Source organism: Morone saxatilis, unplaced genomic scaffold, assembly GCF_004916995.1.
Source record: "Morone saxatilis isolate NCDOM2014 unplaced genomic scaffold, NCSU_SB_2.0 Contig11, whole genome shotgun sequence".
NCBI classification, from domain to species: Eukaryota; Metazoa; Chordata; class Actinopteri; family Moronidae; genus Morone; species Morone saxatilis.
Window position 1 is genome coordinate 4279436 of NW_023339663.1, and position 11930 is coordinate 4291365.

Below are 11930 nucleotides of genomic sequence, written 5' to 3' on the forward strand. Positions count from 1 at the left end.
TAATCACTTGACAATCATATTACAAGCCAACAAATTCAACCTATATTAAGAGAAAAACCCTCAGGACTTGCTGGACTTGGTGAAGGAGGAGGATGATGGACGGAGAAACTGAGCCATGGCCGGCAGCCAAAACCTAACTGTCTGTATAGATGAAGGTGATGCTCCCCTTCTGTCTGAGATCCAGTTGAAAGAAGAGTTCAGCCGTTCAGAGAGCTCAACAGGGAAAAGTACTACCTTCAAGTTAACTGTCACAGTAATCACAGCTGTCAGCTGTCGTAATTATCACAGAGGCTTTGAACTGATTGCCATAAGATAATACAAGGTCATTTTCGTGACAGGCCTATTCAATATCAAGAGAAAAGCCGGGGCCGGCCCAAGCATTTTGTGGGGGGCCGTAGTTTGCACTCTTTCTTGTGCCCGGGACACACTGCCTACCTCTACCAGTGCATGGCAGCTACCTCACTGAAATGCTGAGCCTCGCATGCGTCCACACAGACAACGTTGTTGTTGTTGTTGCTCCTGCGCGCTGCTACTGTCAGCCCTTTCTACAGGGCTTTTAATATGGGAGGTGTTGAGTTAGACATTGGAATTGTAGTGAAAGGTGTAATGTTACAGTAGCAACAAATCATTGCTGTTTTTGCTAAGAACTGCATATGACACAGAAAAAATAGGCAACGTCCTGAATCTCTAAATGACGTGCCACTGTAGCCACTGGTTTGTAGCTTGCTTGGAAGTGTACGGTGGCTTCGATCAGTTATTTCTCACTCAAACCTACACTTAGTAGAGTAGGAAGTGTTGTATCTGTGTGATCACAGTATCTGCTGAGCCCAGCTGCTGGGCCATCATTAAAAGCAAGTTCTTTTTTCTCAAGAACCACATGCACTATAATGCTCTGCCACAAGGCAGTATTCAATCAGCCATAGTCTATATATATATAACTCTTGTTAACGTCAATATAAAAGACCATTAAGGTTGTTATACATCCTGTCAGAAGATAAGTCTGGCTATTATAGTCCAAGCTTTTCCACACTTATTCTGACATTTCTGTATGTATATCGCCACATTTGAAGGTTAATGTACCGTAAATTGCCATAATTCAGTATAATGTTATTTTTCAGCCAAACTATAGTGGCTTGTTCTAGGGATATAAATATGAGTTTGTGCAGCGCTAAACAAAGGTGGGATCATGGTTAACATGCTAATGTTGTTGTTTTGAGCATGTTAGCATGACAACCACTTCCATATTTAAATATACTGTTAAGGATCTAATACTGTGAACCTCTATCTTACAATTATTTTAATACCTTTCTTTTTGTTTTATAATGAGCATTACATTAATAGGCCTACTCCTTTCCAGATTTGCTTTAAATAATGAATCTGGTTGAATACTGCTAGAACGAAGTCAGAAAAATGTCAGAGATGCATGACATGCATGTTTTCAGTGGAAACAAAATCCCTGTGTTTATCACTCTGAACCTGGGTGTATTATTGGAGCATCTACAGAGATGAGTATAGGATTTTGGGGTTTTCTGTTGCCAAAGAGTTGAAGGATGACATTAGATAACATACTTTAAGAATACACATGTATATATTGAACCATGGACATTGCAGATGTGATGTGACTGAACAATTGCATTCAAAGGAAATAAGACACATTGGATATAAACATACACAGATTTTTAAGGGAAAGATGCACCCAATAACTAAAACTTCCTAAATACTGTATGACTCTACTACATGAACGTACAGCTTTATATATTTTCTACTGTTAACATCTCAAACTATAATATGCAGCTTTGCTACCAGTGTGTAGGATTTAGTGGCAACTACCTTGCTTTGCCCTCCAATTCCAAACGCGAAGGATAAACTACAGTGGCCGTAAACTGCCCGGCCCTGTCTAGAATGTCCATTCTGGGCTACTGTAGAAACATGGCCTCCGTTACATCTGTAGATATAAACAGCTTATTCTAATGTAACAAATTATATGCTAATGAAAACATAGTTATGTATATCATATTCAATTTCTGCCAATAGATCCATCTAAATGACACGTGATACACACATATGCAGTTTTCCCATAAAGTGAAATAAAATCCAGCAGTTTTGGCAGCACCCTCAGGCTGTCTAACCAAAACTAACAATGACTCCACATCTGTTCCGATGCTATGTTCTTGAACAGACTAAGCCAGACAGGTCGACAGGAACAAACTAATTATCTGACAGAGACTGGACAGATAGCCAGAGAGAGTAACACTAGGGTGGACAGAGAGAAACATAACTACTACCAGTCCAAAAAAGGGTCCGAAAGACACAGTAAGGCGAGTGTTGGCTTGTCATGTTTCAGTCAGTCATTATGGAGCTTTCCAAGGTGGGGGAAAGCCTGTAGATGGTAATACATTTCACAATCACCAAGATGAAAGAATAGCTTAGAATTATGTGCAATATCCAGCTTCCTTGAATGTGTCTTTGTTGTTTGTATGCATACTTCCTTTATATATTTTTTGTTTTCAGTAGGTGCATAAAATTGTATTTTACAGGGCATGATTTTATGATGTCTTTTTCCTGAATGGTTTTACAGTAGCTGTGGTTAATAGTCACATGAGAGATGGCTGTGTATTACAGCAGCAGGTCACCACAGGCAGGCAAAAGCCAGTATCTAGGGAACAATTTGGGGTCAAATACAGCTAGGAGACCCATTTGGGAAGTAACAATGATTAACCCCGGTGAATATCCTTACAGAGGAGTTTTAATTTACAGTAAATAAATTAACTTACAGGTGATATTTTAGTGACCACTGAGCTGATTTTTATATAACATGGAGAGTGGAGTAGACTGCCACACACTGACAACACTAAGGTTATTTAAGGAAGCTTTGGTTGTACACCATCAGGCATTAAAACGCAATATCAATCAATCAAAGGTATATTGTTGTACTAGCCCTTTACAATAGCCGAAAGGTACCCAAAGTGTTTTACAACAAAGCCATTAAAACAATACATAATACATACAAAACATACAGATACAATTAAAAGTGCTGTAGTGGTGCAGCGCTGCAGGACAGGCAATATAATAAACAGGACCTCTGTACAACAGCTACAGCTGCTGAAAAATGATCACATTACATGAACATAGCACCTGCTGTCTGACAGGACCAACAAGTCAGTGCTGATTATGGTTGAGGTTCACTGTTCTTTTTGCATTTACAGTTTTGCACCTAAACACTATTACACAAATTTGCACCAGAGCAATAATTTTACCCCCCCCCCAATGTAACAGGGAAGAAAATCATAAAGGCAAAAGGCACATTGCTAAACTGCAACCGTTCATTTCCAATGTACAGTTAATTATGCAAGCACAAGTGGTGCTCCTTCATGCAGTAATGTTTGTGATAATGATGATTATAGAGTTTCTGCTGTATTTATATACACAGGTTTTAAGTGGCTTGTTCTAGCTGCAGTAACATAAAAAATAAGGATTACTATAGGTTGTCTTTGTCCCACAAATTATACAATATATGAAGGAATCAGAATGCATGAAACAGTTACACAATGTAAACAATATTTACAAACAAACAAAACTGCAACATACTAAAAGCACAACTTAAAATAAAAAAGATATGCCAATAACTTTACTACTGCTTCCTTTTCAAAATTAAATATTTTTAAAACAGTTACTATACACTATTAAATAGTCCTAAACACTGAGTATGTAATTGCTCACAAAGATATTTCTATATATTTGTTGTGTGTGATGGCATTTTGCCTAGTTAAAGTGGTTACTGGAGGGCATACTTTAAGGCCAGCAGTTGCCCTTATCCTTACTTCACATCAAGTATAGGCTAGTTGAAGAACCTGCACAAATCTGAGTGAAATTTATTAACGAAAGGGAAATACAAAGCGGTTTCTTGTACCTCTCTTAACAAGTAGACAGCATGCTTTATACAATTCTTCTCCCATGATAACTTTAAAAAGAAATTTAAATTAACATCAAAAGTTCGTCAAATGTGACCTCAATCATCACTTTCCTGTCTGTCGACTTTTACAGGTTATGAAACATAGGGTTCACGTTCAGTTCACTTTCTCTCTCATAATTTATTTCACTGTGAAGATGGAGTGAGAAATCGAACAGGACATGTACAGCAAAAAGACATTCCCCTGTCTCTTTTCACAGAGCGGCAAAGTAGAAGCCAGCGTTAATTTTTCTTTGAAGGCTCACTCACTTCATCAAAAGGGGTTCATTTATTCACAACACATCAGCTAAAATGTGTGGGAAATGCTAAATCTGTGATTTTAGTATCTGTCTGTGCTGCTTGACAATCACTCCCAAGTTAACAGGTTTAACAGGTTTTTCATCTTTCATTTCTTCCCTTGGTGATAAATATTCACCGGTCGAGTCAGACTGCCTTGACGTTGGATCATGGCAGTGGTACAAAAGGGATATTTTACATTACACAAAATCTGTTACTTTATCACATGGAGATACTGTAAAACATATTTTTGGATCTGTGTAAAAGCATCAACATGGTGAGCACCAACCGGGATTTCAACATTTATTTCTTGTTGAAAACTGGGTGATATTCAGTCTGATCCTATCAGACCTCTTTTTACCTTCTTTTCAACGAGCTAAAATGCTGTGACATCAACGTGTCACAAAAGACAAAATGATTTAATCATTTTAATCATTTGTTCATTTGTAGGTTGACATAGAGACAATATTAATTTCTGTGAAGGTATTTCTCCAAAGTCATATTGCGCTGGTATGTGAAATGTGGTCTACAGGAAAACGTTATCCAACACATTTAATGTTTTGAATATAAAATGTCATAAATATTGAACCAATTGGCTATGTGCTGCCAACAAGAAGCTTCGAGGACATCATAATGGGAGAAATTCTGTATTAATGTAAAACTAGAAATTTCTGCTGTTTTGCACAGAGTACTTATACGTATTGTTTACAGCTTCGACTACTCCAAATATGCACACTTGACTTGCGGCATTGCAAGAAGTCTTTAGCCCGTCAAAGTTCAGTCTGACAGGAAGAAGAGGTTTATGAGTAGGTTAAGCGTAGGACCTTCCTTCAAGAGCCTGGGGTTCAAGTACTGTGTGAGGCAAGTTTTTTTTATTTATTTTGGATGTGGGTTTTAAGCTCCAAAGTGACTGAGCTACTATAGTTGGCTATAATTTGCACAGTGTGTAGAGGATAAAAAAAATGTTCAATCAACGTCTTGAAAAAAGTTGGTGAAAAAACGTTTACCTTTGAACCAATTTGGTATGATTATTCACCATGGCCCATAATCATTTTTTGAAAAAAATGTTCACTGGGACTGACTGACTTATGTGCAGAAAAGCAGAACCACAATCTTACCTTTTAATCTCTGTAATGTTCCTGCATCATTATATTCAGCACTACATCCCTCTAATAACAGGCACTCTGCAATTAAGGTTTGTAGAAACCTGTCCAATGCTGTATTAGACCCCACCAGTTAGTGTACTGTTAGGGCTGGTAGGTCAGTTGATGATGCTATATTCCTTAAGTGTAGCACACCCTGATTGTAGGGCCTCACTTGCTTCCCCAGATACATCATACTGACAAAAGAAGTATTAGTCACAGTAGCTAGAATGTGCTGATCCGCGAAGTGAATATGATAAAATGTCTGCTTTTACAGAGAGTTAGACAGTAGGGCAGTGTCATATTCTGACAATTTGTTATGTCACTGGTGTGTGGGCTTACTAAGAGAACAATGGCGGTGGGTGTTTTTACGTGCTTCATACACGGCTGATTTCAACATTATTCAGCATGAGGGGCGTAGTCTTTGTTTTGTTCATTTATTACAACCAAATGTTTCATAGAGAAGAGACTTGTTAGGTCTCAAGGATATACACATTGCCTTTTGGTGAGAAACAGTCAATTTAAACATAACTGTGGTTGAAAACTCCTTCCGGGTTCCTTTAAAGGTCCAGTGTGTTGGATTTAGAAGGATCTATTATCAGAAATGGAATACACGATCAGCCATAACATTATGACCACCTGGGCACCCCGACTGGTCTGCGGCCCCATATGCAACAAACTGTGATGCACTTTGTGTTCTGACACCTTTCAATCAGAACCAGCATGAACTTTTTCAACAATTTGAGCTATAGAAGCTTGTCTGTTGGATCAGACCACACGGGCCAGCCTTCGCTCCCCACGTGCATCACTGTGCCTTGGCCGCCCATAACCCTGTCTCTGGTTCAACGCTTTTCCTTCCTTGGACAACTTTTGATAGGTACTGACCACTGAAGACCACCCCACAAGAGCTCCAGTTTTGGAGATGAACTGACCCAGTCGTCTAGCCATCATAATATGCCGCTAAATTGAACTGCCATGTTTCTGCAAAAGTTCAAAACTGACAAATCAAACACTGGCTCTAAATAAGGTCTTTCACAATTTTTTGTGAGCTTTTTTTTTTTGTGGCCACCGCAGTTTTTTCTTTTCATCTTGAACAAAAGGGTAAGGTGAGATGTAATCTGCAACTATACAGCTAGATGCCACTAACTCCTACACATTCATTGTCAACATTCATTTGTGCATCTCTAGGACTGGTTTAGGCTTACATTGAGATTTTAGACAATAGCATGCTGCCAACTTTGTGGCAACAGCTTGGGGAAGGCGATTTTCTATTTCAAAATGACAATGACCCCTTGCACAAAGCCAGGACCATAGCCAGGTCTCCATGCACAGAGCCCCGACTAAACACCTTTGGGATGAACTGGAATACCGACTGCGAGCCAGGCCTTATCGCCAAAGATCAGTGTTGGACCTTGCTAATGCTCTTGTGGCTGAATGGGAACAAATCCCTGCAGCCAGGTTCAGAAATCTGTTTCAAAAGAGTGGAGGCTGTTATAGCAGCATATTAATGCTTTTGGCTTTGGAATCATATGATTAATTACATATGGGTGCCATGTTTGGGTGTCCATATAATTTTGGCTAGGTAGTGCACTAACAATCCTTTCCTCTCATGATAAGACACTTCATGGTTTTTAACTGCACTTCTGAATTCTGCACTGTAGTATTGTGCCATGTGTTATGGTTGAATATTTGTTCATACTGTACAAGGATAGTACAACAAATTCCTAGCAGCTGTTTATGTGGCAACAAATTATTAAATCTTGAATCTGAAGGAAGACTATATAATTCTCTACATTACACCTGAGTAAATTGTAAATATGTGTTTTTGCCATCTAACTCATCGTTATCTCTCCCAGTACACTTCAAATCTTCTTTGAAGGCCTTGCATTTTCAGCTGGAGAGCCCAGCGAGCTTCTCATTGACAGTCTGGGCACCTGCGTCTGAGCACATCTCACCGCCAAGCTCAGCAATGCAGCACAGATGGCATCAAATATACTGCTTAAAGTCATCATTCACTTTAATGTTGCAGCTGCCTGGCCAGGGGAAGTCTGCGGCTCTCCTTCTTTCTGTCTCTGGACACTAAAAAGTTACCTGCGTCCCCCCACTGACTCACAACGACCTGCTCTGTATTCTTGACTGAGGGTGAAGGGCAGGAACACTCCCCTTTCACCTCCAAATTGAACAAAGGAGAGGAGAATTTATACTAGGCAATTCTGTAAGTTATCAGCACACTATATTGTCAGCAGAAATAACAATGTACCACCAAGAGCTGCCATGCCACTTTTAAATTCTCACAATGGCTGTTTTCACAGAAAAAAAATTCTAACTTTTTCTTTTGTCCAAACACAGTACTTATTCCATCTTTCTTTCTACAGTCTTGAGCGATTTCTGCATGCATGAAAAAATGACATCCTTGCCACTGATACCTTTAGAAAAATGGATGTGGCATCTCAAAGGAAAATACTTTTGTCCTCATATCACTCCCTTTGTTCAGGAAAATCTGTAGTGTGCACTTTCTTACAATGCCTTGTGAGAGGTACGGCTGGCCTATGAAGGTATGATATTGGCGACATGGGTGACTCAGAGAGATAATCCTAACTGTGAAGCGATGATTCATCTGGATGTGGGGGCTTAAAAAAGAGAGAAAGGGCTGCAGGGTCCCAACAGGATTTTAAACAAGATGTAAGAAGAGAAACCAAACACACCAGCAATTTGACTTCACTACTTTTTAAATCACTCACTGTCTGCACCTGCAAACTCCAAATGAAAGAAAGCAATTGAACCCAGAAATGAATCTAAAATGAAATCCTTTGTAGAATATCCGTTTCACGCTCGCACATGCGGAGAATATTAATATCCCATCTGGGAGGGAATTCACACTGAGCCTTATATATATGTTCCTGCTACCTTTTAAAATCAAAAATAGTAGGAATGTCCACCTACTGTATGTCCTTGATTTAAAGTTGTACTTCCCTCTAATCAGGTGATTTATCTGAAAAATAATATAGATGTACATTATCTATATGAATACATACGAACACATACAAATAGATAGTGTGTATGCATATGCAAAGCCGGGCGGCCCTTTGATGAGAGGATGAAGCGGACTAATCCTTCTGGTCACAAAAAAAGGAAGAAACAGTATGAGAGTTAATTATGGAAACAACAATAAGGTAAACTTGTGTCTTTGTGCCTGATAAACCCCAGTGGGTAACAGTGTTTGTATACTGCAGCTCGGAAAAAAATAACTGTGTTGCGTGTTCACATGCGCTCATAAACGTGTATACAAAATAAAACTTCAGTAGCAACCTCTATTGGGGGCAGTCCAGACTATATGGGCATGAGCACATATAACTATAAAGGAAGGAATCTATCTGCCTCTTTGTGTGTGTATGACTGTCCTACGCATATTTTGGGAACCTTGATCTGATCAACTTCACATAGGTAGTGCTAAGTCAATCACATGAGTGGTTCTCAAGAACACTGCAAGCAGCCATAAAGTGCGCTGCTCATGGGAACTGCAGGCAGCAATACCTCGGTTCTCGAGAACCCTGCAAGCAGCAACACTGAGAGCCAGGCAATTGTTCTGTTCCGAATGGACACTGCACCCGTGATTATGAGGCCCAACTACAAAACGTTGCAAATTTCGTGATCAGCAGATGGATTTATTGGTAGTTTCTTTTATTAAATTGAGCTAAAATCACATATCGGCTATAATAATATCCTATAGTTGGTTTGTTTGCTTTCACATCAGAAATTAAATGAATCGTTTATTTTACTTAAATTTATTTGCCAAGTGCAGTAAAAAACAGAGATGTCATGTCTTTCTGATGAGTAGTCCCTACTAATGACCAATGTTATTGTTGATTTTGTCCTTTTCCACTTCCTGTCTTCCACTTATTGATGGCTGCATCATGACAGTGCACCCACATGGTTTGACTTCCCAATGTGCAGCTCAAGGAAATTGGCAAACACAAGCTGTAGCTAGGGTTTCTTGAGGCACATGTGTGCTTGTTAAGCTCAAAGAAAAAAAATTTTTCAGTATCACCCCTACAGAGAATAGATTAACCTAGTTAGAGGAGTGCAGCCAGTATACTGTCAATTGATATAATAAACGTGTGATTTCTAGACAATATTACAGGTAGTCAATACTACATTGCGCTTCTAAACTGTTGTTCTTTGTTCCAACTTTTCCCTTTTAAGCCTTCCCTAACAAACCACCATCAATCTTCAGTTGCTCTCCAAAACAAAAGCTTTGGGTCCATGTTAAAATAAATCCACTGTAGAATGGCACACCCCTGTAGTGTGTGCAGTTGAGTTGAAATGTCTAAACAATGTAGTAGGTTGTCTTAAAGGTTATGAGATTTAAAGCATTAAAGTAGCAGGAAACAAATATTTGCTATGTAAAGATATAGTAGAGCAATGGCATCCTGAGCAGAGAATGAAGTCACACTCCTTTCCCCTGTGTTGCTTTCCCAGCCTGTGTGAGCTTTGCTTACAAGGTCGGTCTTGCTGCAGATGCATGTTAGTGCATGTGAGTCCCTCTGTGTGCAACTGAGGAGTGTGAGTTGAAAATGGTGTTTTTCTCATACGTGTCTCTCCGAATCAAGGATCTATTTTGACCAAACCAGAATTGGTGATGGTTGGAACAATGGAAAACAGAAACAGGTCGGGTAACGATGACATAATTAAATCAACTGTCTCAAGAAAATATCGGGAAATCTAACATCCCATTATCTCATAATTACTATATGTGGCTGCTCTTCAGAACAAGTTACTTCTTTCAATTAAGCTATATTCAGTTGACAGAAAGGTTAATGTCATCATGCCAGTGACATCTGGAAAGTGTCACCTGCAAGATAACTGAGCTGAGGGCTCCTACTGCTGCTGTTTGTGTAAGGATTCACCTCGAAACAGCAAGGACAAAAAAATTGGTAAAGAACGGAAAGCAGCAAGTCAGAGAAAGAAATAAACCAAGAGGTTATGTTAGTATGTCAGATAAGCATCACAACAGGACTGTGCTGCAATGTAACATTAGGCAGTATTTGACAATTTGACTTTGAGTCCCTGCACGGTGTCATGCTGTGTGTCAGGATAGAGGTGTGATCAGGTGCAGTCATTGGGGACGAGGAGGAGGAGGAGGGGCAGTTGATTGAGGAAGCAAGACCAAGCAATATTACTGCCTTCCCTTGAATAACCTTTCATCACCTTCAATTTTCACTTGTGACCACCCACAAAAGGCTCAGCTGAATCCAACAGTGTTAACCTTTAACTGAATATTATTCTACATCTAAAGTGTGCAATGATAATAAAGGACACCAGTCCTTTAAGACCATATCAGCATGCAGTATCTCACCATGGGTGTGAATCTGAGATACAGATACATGTGTCCTAAAGGTGCCTGTTAGTGTGTATGCATGGCTTTCAAATATGTTATTGTGGGACAGCTTGCTGACAGACTGGCAGCAACTATTTTAAAAAAATCCTAGTAATACCAGTTCAATTTCAACTGGGTGTGTCTTTAAAATAATTAAATGTAACAGTGTGATATTGGAAGATACACTGTATTTTCTGTAATGTTGTGTTGCTTTCTTTTCTCCTAATTTCCCCCTTTCTTCCTCTGTCTCTTTGTTTCAATCCCTCGTCTCCCTCTGGTCTGGTCACACATGCAGCTGAGGCTGATAATAAGCTGCGGTCACACCGTACAGTCTACTCTCCATCTGGATTCAGACACCTCAGTGGAAAGAGGAGGACGAGAAGGAGGAGAGGAGTGCGAGTTAAGAGGGGCAGAGGAAATTTGGGTCATGCTTGAAGTCATAATGATGGTATAATGTACCAGCACAATCTCTGCTGCAGCACCGAATAAATCACAGAAGCAACACCCTTCACAGATAATAACTAATGGCTCCTCTCGACACCCCAAGCCAGTGCACAATATGAATCTGCACCCAACAAGTTAGATAAATGAATCTGACATCTGACATTGAATACCCCTAGCCACACACATGCACACACCTCTCCAACTCCAGCCAATGACATTTCACAACTACCTCCGAGGCACCGAAACAAAGATTGATCAGAGCAAAGGGTATCAAGAAGGAGATTATGGGACCCTGTTCCCTGAGTTTCCATTACCTTCCTCCTAATCCGTTTATAAGGATATGCTCTTAATGGGCATGAGCAGTGAGAGCTGTGTGTTTTGTGTGTAAGGGAGAGGTCATCCATCATGGGCGAACCTCTGAGGAGGAGAGGGGACAGCAGGGAAGGTTAATGTCAGCCCAGATCTGACTGAAAGTGAAAATCTCACATCTATTCAGCATCCAAATCTCCGGTGACACCACTGAGCGATTTAGGTGCTTTCTTCTTCTGCCCTCCTTGACGTCTGTGATACATATTCCAGCGAAGCACAGGTCAGCCACCCGACACGCTGCACAACAATATCATCTCACTAAGTCACGTGGCCTCACAGTCAGGTTTTAAATCATATTTTCCCCCTAAAAAACTGTGACAAAACCCACCATTGTGTAGGACCTTGTCCTCGT